This window comes from Salmo salar, chromosome ssa10 (genome assembly GCF_905237065.1).
Source record: "Salmo salar chromosome ssa10, Ssal_v3.1, whole genome shotgun sequence".
Taxonomy (NCBI): Eukaryota; Metazoa; Chordata; class Actinopteri; order Salmoniformes; family Salmonidae; genus Salmo; species Salmo salar.
In genome coordinates this window covers 96,325,372-96,338,627 of record NC_059451.1, presented here as the reverse complement: position 1 = coordinate 96,338,627, position 13,256 = coordinate 96,325,372, and the positions used below count along the sequence as shown (strand labels likewise).

General features: G+C 40.4%; 1 long non-coding RNA gene across 1 annotated transcript; it reads left to right on the top strand.

Annotated features, from left to right (window-relative positions):
* The first annotated feature begins 3,111 nt into the window (after positions 1-3,111).
* Positions 3,112-12,321, top strand: LOC123724491 (uncharacterized). The gene is made up of 3 exons (XR_006757043.1): positions 3,112-3,307; positions 10,483-10,579; positions 11,365-12,321. It is a non-coding gene; the product is annotated as an uncharacterized lncRNA (long non-coding RNA).
* The last annotated feature ends 935 nt before the right edge of the window (positions 12,322-13,256 follow it).

Genomic DNA, 13,256 nt, shown 5'->3' with positions numbered 1-13,256 from the left:
TGCTCCACTACAGCCCTGTCGATGAGAATGGGGGCGTGCTCGGTCCTCTTTTTCCTGTAGTCCACAATCATCTCCTTAGTCTTGGTTATGTTGAGGGATAGGTTGTTATTCTGGCACCACATGGCCAGGTCTCTGACCTCCTCCCTATAGGCTGTCTCATCGTTGTCTGTGATCAGGCCTACCACTGTTGTGTCGTCTGCAAACTTAATGATGGTGTTGGAGTCGTGCCTGGCCATGCAGTCGTGGGTGAACAGGGAGTACAGGAGGGGACTGAGCATGCACCCCTGTGGAGCTCCAGTGTTGAGGATCAGCGTGGCAGATGTGTTGCTACCGACCATCACCACCTGGGGGCGGCCCGTCAGGAAGTCCAGGATCCAGTTGCAGAGGGAGGTGTTTTGTCCCAGGATCCTTAGCTTAGTGATGAGCTTTGAGGGTACTATGGTGTTGAACGCTGAGCTGTAGTCAATGAATAGCATTCTCACATAAGTGTTCCCTTTGTCCAGGTGGGAAAGGGCAGTGTGGAGTGCAATAGAGATTGCATCATCTGTGGATCTGTTTGGGCGGTATGCAAATTGGAGTGTGTCTAGGGTTTTGGGATAATGGCGTTGATGTGAGCCATTACCAACCTTTCAAAGCACTTCATGGCTATGAGTGCTACGGGTCTGTAGTCATTTAGGCAGGTTGCCTTTGTGATCTTGGGCACAGGGACTATGGTGGTCTTCTTGAGACATGTTGGTATTACAGACTCAATCAGGGACATGTTGAAAATGTCAGTGAAGACACCTGCCAGTTGGTCAGCACCGGAGCACACGTCCTGGTAATCCGTCTGGCCCCGCAGCCTTGTGAATGTTGACCTGTTTAAAGGTCTTACTCACGTCAGCTACGGAGAGCGGGATCACACAGTCGTCCGGAACAGGTGATGCTCTCATGCATGCCTCAGTTTTGCTTGCCTCGAAGGTAGCATAGAAGTGATTTAGCTCGTCTGGTATGCTTGTGTCACTGGGCAGCTCGCAGCTGTGCTTCCGTTTGTCATTTCCTGGTTGTTAATAATAATCTACAATGTTCGCTCAATTTCAGTTTATGTGAGAAAACAAGCACTGAATATTGTAAAGAATCATTGTACCAAACAAAGCCCTCTGAAATATCTTTTCAATTACCAAAATATTGTTTTACAGCTGATTGAAGCTAGTGGACCAAAACCAGAAGTAAAACGCTCAAGTGAGTCTCCGCCATGTTACGGGAAATGGGATGCCGGAGAATATTTGTTTTGAATGCTTAGTGCTGTTTCAATTCACCTAGCTTCCACATAGGGGAGAAATTATGAGAAATTCAATGTGTAGCACCTTTAATAATGTTATGATGGATTGACTGGTGGCCATTGTGAGTGTACCCACAGGAGCAAAGCAGGAAATAAAAGCAGAAAGTGTACCCATCAATATGTGCTGTGATTTGTTGATTCAACTCAACTGACATTACAAAAAATGTATTCCATTGCATGACCCACATTAGTTAACATAATTTGAATGAACATTATTGCATCAAAATACCAAGCAGCCATAGATGCGGTGCGGTCAATCGACCAAAACAATGTAATTGTCATGGAAACGTGTAGGGGAAAGGACCGTGGTGGAAAGATCCCGAGTCTCCCCATTGACCCCCATCAAAATCTGCCTATAATTAAGCTATTGTTTATACAGTGCATTCGGAAAGTATTCAGACCCCTTGACTTTTTCCACATTTTACTACGTTACAGCATTATTCTAAAATGGTTTAAAATAAAACATTTTCCACATCAATCTACACAGAATACTCCATAATGACAGAGCAAAATCAGTTTTTTAGAATTTTAGTGAATGTATAAAAATGATTGTAAATACCTTATTTACATAGGTATTCACACCCTTTGCTATGAGACTCGAAATTGAGCTCAGGTGCATCCTGTTCCCATTGATCATCCTTGAGATGTTGATTGGAGTCCACCTGTGGTAAATTAAATTGATTGGGCATGATTTGAAAAGGCACACACCTGTCTATATAAGTTCCCACAGTTGACAGCATATCAGAGCAAAAACCAAGCCATGAGATCAAAGGAATTGTCCATTTAGCTCTGAGACAGGATTGCGTTGAGGCACAGATCTGGGGAAGGGTACAACACTTTTTTTCAGCATTGAAGGTCCCCAAGAACACAGTGGCCTCCATCATTCTGAGGCGACCGGTCCGCTCCTAATCTCCGGCATCGTCCCGGTGGTTGGCGTCCTGTGGCTGGAGCCGAACGCGCTGGGAGTGGGTACTGTCACGTATGCTCTCTCTCCGGGGCTCTAGGTCACCATGCTCCTGCACCTCAGCTGGATCGACAGGTTTCCGCACCTTAGTAGAGGTGACGGTCCGCTCCTGATCACCAGGATCATCATCTTGGTCGGCATCCTGCAGCTGGAGTCGCTTGCCAGGGAGGGGGTACTGTCACATGTGCTCCCTCCCCGGCCTCTAGGTCACCAGGCTGCTCGTTATGGCGCACACCTGTCACCATCGATAAGCGCATCAGCGCATTATGACACTCACCTGGACTCCATCACCTCCTTGATTACCTGCCCTTTATATGTGACTCCATTTGGTTCCTTCCCCAGGCGTCATTGTTTATGTTTCATGTCTGTGTGCTGTTCGAGTTTCTTGTTTTGTATTATGTTCCGTTTTATTTTATTAAAACACTCACTCCCTGAACTTGCTTCCCGACTATCAGCACACATCGTTACAGGTCTGAATACTTTCTGAATGCACTTTATCTTACAAAATGACATCATTAACAATTCACGTTTTTGACTATTATGCTTAAAATAATCATAATACATCTTCTTCTCATGGACTAAAAGCAGGGCACCAAATAAGGTTAGATTTTGGCATTGGCGGGCAAGATGTCTATTTCACCAGCCACGTTGGTGGGAGGTCAGGACTCCACAGTGTGAGCATTTTACTCGCATTTGTGAATAAAAATAGTAAAGTGTGATCACATTAATAGCTAAATAAAAGCTGCAGTGGCTGTTTTCAAAGTATTTCTGCCATTTTTTTCATAGCTGGTAAATGAATTGCACAAAGAGAACTACGAATCCTATAGCTTATCCCACCTGCGCAGCAACACTGTCTGTCTGGGGGCTGTGCACACGTGAAGTGCTGCGCAAAGGCATAAAAGTCTATTTGAAGCGAAAATCTACTGAAGTGAGACTTTGTCCTTATGTTTTTTTTATGTTTGAGTTTCAACTGCTACGGAAGAGAACATGAAGCAGCTACTAGTCAGTCTCTCTCAATCGCACAGGTAAAAACATGCACAATGTGAATATTTTTGTTTTATCTGTGATATTTTGGTAAAGAATTTCAAGAAATGAAACAATATACAACATGAATTCTTATGAGAAATACATGTATTGTTTTAAAAACATTACAAAGTATGCTAATCTATTTTTTAGGTGGGTTTGTTAGTGTAATTTTAGCAGCCCAAAATATTTTGGCTGGTAAACAATCTAAGTGGCTGGTAGATTTACCTGACACAGTGGTTGGTAGACCAAAAGTAAATTTCAGGGCCTGACTAAAAGTCAGATTTACTCCAAATTTGGTCTTAGGACTCATCACAAAAGTCCCTAAAGAAGTTGAGAAAATAACATTGATGCATTCAAAGATGGCCATGCTATACCAGTATATTCATATTAGCGCATACGCTAATATGCTAAAATATACAAAAAATACTTAACTCTTATGCTCGTGAACCATTGGACCGAATGACACCAAATTCGGAATGGTAAATGTCTTAACTTAGTTTGAGAAAAGCTAAGGGATTGGTAAAAAATGGCTGATTGATTGACTTTTTGATTTTACATGTCCATTTTAACCACTGTAAATCCACTCCACAGTGGCCTATCAATTTAAAACTGGTCGCCTATATAAACTCAATACAAATGATGACTTAAGAAAATTACCTGCTGATTACCTGCTGCACAGTGGCGAACAGCTAACTTCCTGCAGTTCTGCACTTTTTAACATGTGCCAAAGATCAAAATGTTCTGTTTTATAGCTAATCTCATCCCACTGGGCAAAAACTGGTTGAATCAACATTGTTTCCATGTAATTTCAACAACAAAAACTAAATGTGATGACATTGAATCAACGTGGAATACTGATTGGATTATTAAAAAGTAATCAATTTAAGGGAATTTCGTCTTTTTTCACCTAACTTTTAACCTAAATCCAATGACACAGTGACCTTTTCTGTTGATTTGACGTTGAATTCACGTAAATTGACAACTCAACCAAATGTAAATCAAAACTACACATTGAACTGACATCTGTGTCCTTTGCCATAAGGTTCAGAGAAAATGTTGCTGTTACACATTTTAGTAAAAGGCATAAGCTGATGCACACCCCGTAACATTTTTGAGAAGCTTACTAACGGAAAGTGTACTATAAAAAGAAAGAAAGTCGCACACTCTAATTATGCTTCCAAGCATTTAATTGGTGTAGCAACCAACGTTTCGGCAGTGCCTTCCTCAGGGTTATATGGTAAATGCTTGAAGCAGGTTATGTAGACAAATAGTACAATTAGTGCAGCCAATTAACACAGTGAGAGGTGTGTCCAGGGCCTGAAACTAAGTTTTTGGTCCACCAGCCACTCAGATTTTTTACCAGCCAAAATAAAATAAAAATCGCTAAAATTACACCAACAAAACACAAAAAAACCCGGATGAGCATGCTTTGTAATGTTTTCAAAACAGTACATGATTTGCTAGTAAGAAGTACTCTGCCTCACCTGCCCTGAATGACGGGTCGCCTCTGACCCCAATACATGTTCATGTCATCTTCCTCAATCAACTGCATGACAATTAAAAACAATGTTGACTATCACCACCAATTTCTGTATGCTAGCTATGCTACCAGATTTTACGAATGGGAGTTGGCCAATTCAGTGTCATTCTATCCCCCACGATCTGCATTCAATTGGTCAATTACGATGCGATGTCGCAGAGTATTTGAATAAAGTTCATTTTATTTGAAGGTTATGGATATACTGACAAGATACTCGTCTCTCCGCCCTAACAATGGGAGTCATTGTCCACAAAGCGGCATGATGGGCTGTCTAGCTCCTGCCTATCCTTTCTTTGGATTGTTGGAAAAAACAAATTATTGTCATCTTTTTTTATATTCGATGAGGGTTGTTGATGTCAACCGCCGGTATTCAATGGAGAGAGATGCTGTGCTACTACTGTAGCCTCATGACATGAATATGCATAGCCATCTCGAGACAACTCCAATATAAAGTATATTTTCTCAAAGTTGCCAGGATGTCATGTGTCCTACTGATATCAGTATACTCGTAACAACTTATGCATTACAAAACTTGAATTAGATCAAATTAACCTCATGTTCTTTTTTTGTTATTTCTTTTTTTGTTGACCAAATTCGACACAGTCATTGAAAATGTATGGGCTTCAGTTGTTTCATCGCGCCCAACTTGCTATGTGGATATCTTGTGTGACTAGCAGCCATTTAGTCTTCTCTTTCCTGGCAGTTGAAACTCAAACATTGAAAAATAAACTAACTTGTGAACAAAACAATGTAAATAGCCAAAAGAACACAAGGACAAAGTCTCACATCAGTAGACTTCATTTCAACTTTTATGCCTGTGCACAGTGCTCCTAAAAATTAACTCAGCACTACACTTGTTGCGCCAGGTGGGATAGGCTAGAATTTGTAGTTCTTTGACTTTGTGCGATTAATTTACCAGCTATGAAACAAAATGGCAGAAATACTTTGAAAACAGCTTCTGCAGCATTTATTTAGGTATAAATGTGATCATACTTGACAATGTTTTATTCACAAATTAAAGTGAAATGCAGTGACGTGTATTCATGGATGCCAAGGGAAGCAAGGCTTCCCCAAAAATAATTCCAAGAAAAAATAAAGGATGCATTAAATAATTGATCTTTCGTCTCCCTGTGTTTCATAACTTTCCTTCAATTAGCAAGAGGCTTAATATATCTCACCGGAGAAAGCATCCGAGCGAGCGAAACAGCACCCCTCTGTCTCTGTATGTTTAGGCCATCTATCTGATGCTGTCTGGTCAAAAAAGTATGACATTGTTCCCGTTCGTAGCATTGAATGCTGGAGTAGTATTGGAAACAAGGGAAGCCAGTGAGTATTTAGCCTCCTTTGATAGAAAAAGTATAAAATAATAGTCAATCAGCGTTTAAGTAAACTGACCAAGCTCAACTGTGAATGGTCTTGGCACACCCAAAGAAGTGTCAAGGGAAGCCAGTTTGGATTTGGCTTCACTTCAATCATATCAAGAGCAATACATCATAGAGCCCAACAGTGGAGGTGTCATAATACCCATAAAACCTAGTGGTCAAACAGGGAAATGGTTCCAAATGTTTTTCCACCATTCATTTTTTCCCATAGGGGATTTCAGAAACACTTAAAATAAGGGATGTGTTCACTAGCGGTGCGAGGATAAAATCCCTGGGGATTTTTTGTTGTCCAATGCTACTTGTCTAAAATTCTTGCTCACTAGCATAACTTACATTCATGGGCAATGTTAGCTAGTTAGCATTAGCCTTCTACATCTAGCTAAATATTGAACTTCCAAGCTCTCAGGCCAAGCGCACGACACTGTATGAATGAATGGTTGGATCAGAATCGCGTTATAATCATTGGCCAGTACAGAGAATTAAGTCCAAATCCCTATCTCCATCCATGGCTAATTTAGGAAAGGGGCAATTTTAGCTAGCTAGCTGGCCACCGGAGGACAACAACACAATGAGATGCAACAATGAAGATTTTTCTGTCAATTATATGCTCTCAATGGGATTTGATAGGAGGGACGCCAAAATCCAAGCTGGCTTCCTTTTACATTTTTTATGGTGCGCCAAGACCATTCCCAGTTGAGCTCGCTCAGTTTAGCTCAATGCTGATTGGTTAATTTTGTATACATTTTTTATCAAGGGAGGCCAAATGCCTCGCCTTCAATGCTACGGGCGGCAACAATGTCATACTTATTTGGACCAGACAGCATCAGATAGATGGCCTACTTGTAGAGAGACAGAGGGGCTCTGTTTCACTCGCTCGGATGCTTTCTCATGTGAGATACATTCAGCCTCTTGTGAATTTAAGGAAAGTCATTAAACACAGAGAGACGAAAGGTAAATAATCGTATGTTTCATTTTTATTTTAAACAAGCGGCTATTCTGTGTTGCGTGGTTAACAAAGAAATAGGTACTCCTATATGCTTAATTTAGAGTTATTAATGTAACTTTAGTTGTTCTACAGACATTGTGTCACATGATTAGATTTTTAACACATTGTAAGGTTGCATGATCCGACTTTAATGATGATTTGAAAAAAGTTGTTTGAAAGGCATGAGCTCTGCTTTGTTTTTTTGCGCAGGCTGTACACACTTCATCAGTCTCTCATTCACAATTTGACAAGCACTTGATAATGCCTCAAATTTCCTGGCAGAATCCCCTTTGTGTGGCTGTAATGCCCCCTAAAAAAAATCCATGCCTTTTGCGGCCAGTGGCTGGGGTTCCCTTGTGCTAAATATAATAATTATAATTCCCTTCTCATTGAGTGTTGCGTGCTCCTAAGCACCTCTCACTCACTTGGTCTCCATCACGTGATCGGGTCTTTCTCACAGGCTACAAGTGAAGATAGACATATCCAGGACGCAAATGTGCTCGTTCTTATCCAATTCCGAGGTGCGTATTGAAGATATTGGAAGAACTGTCCACATGTACTTTCCGTCAGTAAACAACATGAGTAGGTCTAGCAAACAGCAAAAGCACTAGCCTATGTCAATCTACTATCCCCCATAGTACAAAAGTTGACCTATTCTGTGCAAGAAATAAATATTCCAAACATAGTCTGGGACAGTCATGGGATGCGATAGATCCCAAATGAATACAACTACTAGCATCAAAAAACGTTTTGCCGCAATGAGGCTGACGCAACAGATCAGAACGTTTAGCTTAAAATGTTGATAAACTATTAGGCTAGTTCTTCATATTATAAGCGCAGCAATGCGCACACGGCAGTAGGCTATAAGCGCGAATGTTCCATTAGCTGGAAACACCATTATCAAAATTGACCGCAAGTGCGATTATGCATGTAATGCTTTAATTATAAAGGTGCATTTTTATGGTGAAAATTATCTTCCTCAAACTTGAAACTCACACGCTGCTTAAGTATGCCAGTTAGGCTCTACACTCCTTGTAAAGCGGATTAATGTGCTTAATTTTAAAAAGTTATTTGGCCATTTTAGTTGTGATACAAACCTTATCAAAACATATAGGCCTATGGGCTAGGCTAGATGAGGTGTGCGACTTTGATTTGAAAAAGTTACAACAACAAAAAGACATTGTTTCTTGCCTTACGCTGGGCATTATTCACAAGTGATAATATACAATTTACAAGTGATAAGCTAATATTGTCACCCATCAGACTATTCTTTATTTAATCTTGTCTTTACATATACTAAATAATATATGGGTGAAAATTGTTTTGATTTAGAATGGACCATTATCATGCACCTGTCTCAAAAAAGGAGAAAAAATATGTAATCTATGCACTTAAATAGCGAATGGAGGACGCTTTTCCCGTGGTTCATTTTATGCCAGCGTGGTAGGCTATATTCCTGTTGTTAAGAGAAGCAAGGTGCTTAATATTATGAAAGTTGAGAAATAAATATAGTAGGCCTAGCCTATAGAAATCTGATGTGATCCTCTTCTTTTTAATAGAGGCCATCACTCTGTTTTCTCACGCAGTTGCATAGCCTATAGAAATGTTGGCGCAACATGAGCTCATGCTCTCATGAAGTATTTGTTTAGATTTTCGATTACATTTGCATTGATGTCATAGTGATTAGAGGGGCAATAGAGTGCTGAGTACCTGACAGGTAGCAAGTTTGGTAGGCTACTAATGACCATCAGCAGCATCAGAGCTTGGAGAAGCCTAATTACTGTGAGTAAATGTTTCTGTGGAATTTGACTGCTTTCATGAGATGTGACCGCCTGTGTGGTAGTAATACGGTCACTGTAACAGCCCTACTCATCACTACATTTAGCCAGTGGCCTAGCTCAGTGCTTTCTGTGGTGGTGGGGCAAGCCAGAAGAAAATACGGAGCGTTGCGCCGTGATTGGCTCAGTGTTCTGTCACTCATCGGGACACTATGTCACCGCCAAGTCTAATGGTAGAGCTTGAAAATTCAAGCCCCTTGGGTGCTGCCATAGAGTTACATTAGAAGTGCCCATCCACGAAGGCTCAAGGTCATTGGCAACAGATAAAATGACGTCAAATCACGTTATATCTACAGTAGCTTTGATTGGACTGATCATGTCAACATCATACTTTCAAAATGTTAGCTAGCAGTCATCATCAAGAATCAAGTCGACAAACTTCTGGCAAATACTTTTCAATCCTTGTCATATGAAGAGAAATAATGAAGAGAAATTATAGATAAAATGTATTGGTTCTCACCGGCCATTGGACATAAACATTACACAACAAGTTGGAAATTGCCAGTGGTGTAAAGTACTTAAGTAAAAATAATTTTAGGTACTACTTAAGTAATTTTTGGGGGTATCTGTACTTTCCTATTTATATTTTGGACAACTTTTACTTCACTATATTCCTAAAGAAAATAATTTACTTTTTACTCCATACATTTTAACTGACACCCAAAATTACTTTTTGAATGCTTAGCAGGACAGGAAAATGGTGCAATTCACGCACTTATCAAGACAACACATGGTCATCCCTTCTGCCTCATCTGGCGGACTCACTAAACACAAATGCATCTTTTGTAAATAATGTCTGAGTGTTGGAGTGTGCCCCTGGCTATCCATACATTTTTAAAACAAGAAAATGGTGCCGCCTGCTTTGCTTAATTGAAAAAATTGAAATTACATATACTTTTACTTTTGATACTTAAAAGTATATTTAGAACCAAATAGTTTTAGACTTTTACTCAAGTAGTATTTTACTGGGTGACTTTTACTTGAGTAACTTTCTATTAAGGTATCTATACTTTTACTCAAGTATGACAATTGGGTACTTTTTCCATCACTGGAAATCGCAAATTCAACAATGAGTGCTTTGGCTAACTTCAAGCATTGCAAAGTAATCATTATCCTGCTATTCAGTGGAGTGTCTGTGTGGTCCCAAGTCTAAGATTAGTTATAAACATTCAACATCGGCCATGCTGTCAATGAAGCATGATTTGTGCCGTGCTCCAAGCAACTGTAAACTCGGAACTGCAAAATCTGACTTTAGTGAGTTCAAGACAACTGGGAACTCGGGAAAAATGAGCTACAACTGGGAAAATAAGTTTTGAACTTTCAACCAAATCGGAATTGTAAATTGGGAACTTGGGGCTCTTTCTAGAGCTACAACCTGAAGATCACTGATGTCATCATGATTCAACCTTTTTCTCATTTGTCTTGAAAGCACCGTAAATCCAGAGAACAACAGACTTTGATGACAAAATGTGCCCACGAAGGACCGCCGCGCCACCTTCCTGTTCAAGTGAGCACAGCACAACAAGGTGAGTCCAAAAATGTCTTGTATGCTGCTGCATAAATTATGTAATATGCGAGGGAGATATGTATACTGTAGCTAAGAAAGTAATACTAAGTGTATGTTGTGTAGTAAGCTGTTAGTAGCCCATGTGCCTCACCCTAATCATTTGGTCTATTTTCACCTCTTAATTTCGCCTACTGTTCTGACTTGGTGGTGCACATGTAGCCTATAACCTGTTTTTGAGAAACGTAATCATTGAATACTATAAGAGCATTCATTGTCTGCTTATATGCCCCCTTTAGTTATCCTACGGTTTCTGACTTGGTGTACAGGGAGAACACTGTAAGAACGGCCTATGTTCTAAATTCTGTCGCTGTACATTTCAAAAGTGCTGAACAAATAGTTATATTGACTACATCCGTCCTAGCTCGCTCATTAATGTCTTAATAGATATTACGGATTGCCTCTTAACCGCTTGTCGTCCCCTTTGTCACATCTGCTCCCACTACGCCCTCTGGTGTTCATCCGGTGTCGTCCTAACCTGCAGTTCTCCCCCTGTATACACTCTCTCTCTTGGTGTGATTGTGTGGTTGGAGACAGGTGTGCTGGAGTCAGAGCAGATCCCTACCAGCTGCAAATCGTCCCATAAATCAAGACCTCTACATATACTCATTCTTGCCACCTCCACTCTGCTAGATTGTAATCTCTGCTTAGTCAGTTATCATGCTAACCTTTTGTCTATTCTCAAGATCCTGTTGCTCTGCTGTGCTCAGTTTCCTGCCTTACACCATTTTTGTCCTCTCCTTGCAGTTACCTCTCTTGCTCCTGTTCCACATCTCACCACCTTCCTCTGGATATCACTCACCACCATTACCTTGGATTCCCCTCAGGACCTGTTCCCCTGTTCTACTCAGCCAACTTGAACCTCACTCTACACTCCTGGTTTTTGCAACTCGTCTGAGCTACACCGGTTCTGCACTCCCCATTTCTGTGTTCAAAAAAAATAATTGCATTCATCCCGGCTTCCTCTTCTGAGTCCGCTCTTGGGTTCCCCCCTTCGCTCATCGTAACACCCTTTATGCCATAGCTTGTACATCTCAATTGTCAGTAGAAACCACATTTGATTAAGCAAGTCAGCCATATCAGCTATGTTTTTTTTATTTTTTAAAGGCAACAAATGAAGCTGAATGAATTGTTTCGCTGCCAGGCAAGGCTCTGTTGATACCAAGGTGTAGCAGTGGTAAGGTGTTGGGACTGCTGTTGGGACTCTGCTGTTGGGACAGCTTTATGTAGGCCCTAACAGTTTGTGGACACTGTTTATAACCATTATAGTGCAATTAATGTATTGTTTAGAGTTATGTTGTATAGTGGTTTTGCTTGCATGCATACCACCACTTTTTTTTTTTTTTGCCCCACCAAGATTGTGATGCTAAAATCTCCACTGCATTTAGCTAACATTACATAGTTCATCCAGCGATTCTTACCTTTGCCTCAATTCGGCAGTCTCGTCCAGATCATGGCATTTGTAGTTATTTATGATAGCCACATTATCAGCTAATTAACATTTAATTTGCTGGGGGGTAAATACAGGTTAAATATAATAATTTACTTTTGTTTTATCATCTTGTGGTACAAACATAATGAACATCAACATGGGAAACATGATATGCAGTTTAAGCTAATAAACGGTGGGCAAATTATGTTAATTGTGTTGAAATGTTCATAGAAAGGGCCTGAGCTCAAATGCAATATTCAAACCACTAGAGGTCCACGTTTTTTAGGTAGGAGCTCCAGCTGTTACACATTTTTCATGGGGCAGAGAGAAACATTTGCAGTTTTACAGATAATCTGATGCGATTCTACTTGTTTTGCCATAAGACTAAGACATTTTTGCATTTTTAAAGCAAATGTCTTGCTATTCTACATATTTGTCTATAAGGGTGAGAGAAAATGTTTGTTTTAAAGCAAATTTCCTGTAATTCTAAACATTGCCATGGGTTCTGACGACTTGATAATGCTATCTGCAGAGGCTGATTAAGTGTTTGGTATGCTAGTGCTGCTTCATTAAAATATAACCAACCTACAGCACTAGACTACACTTCACTTGCGTCATCCTTGTGGTATTGAGAGATAAACATGGTAATGCTTTCACTGATTGCACATAAACTTTGAAAAGCTGTGACCAACGATGGTTTACGATTTGACAAGAGTGATCTGCTCTAACGTACCCAGGAAGTTGGTGAAGAGCAACTACAGAAACTTGCAGTGGACTGCAGCAAAGACTGGGCACGTTCGAGCAGATCACTTTCGATAAGCCGTTACCATCCATGATCACAGCCTTTCAAAGTGTGTTGCATTATGGGGATAAAAAATGTCCGACTGCATGAACTTTACAAAAATAATTTGATCAAAGGTCATGAAGTTGACTGCAGTCGACTGCAAATTTCTGCAGTTGCTCTTCACCAACTTCATCCTGCAGCAATCACCTGCATTGTGGGAGGCTCTATTGTCAACCAATCATGGGGTGTTTTTGTTTGACCCACGTGAACATGATCAAAGACATGACTGAAACAGGAACCAAATTTGCCTCAATTCATGTATACAGTGGAAATGTACAAATTAATGTGTTATGAGTCTCTTTCTCTCACCAATTGATTGTACACACATATTTTCAGCTTGAGTGTGTGATATGGGGGTTTGAG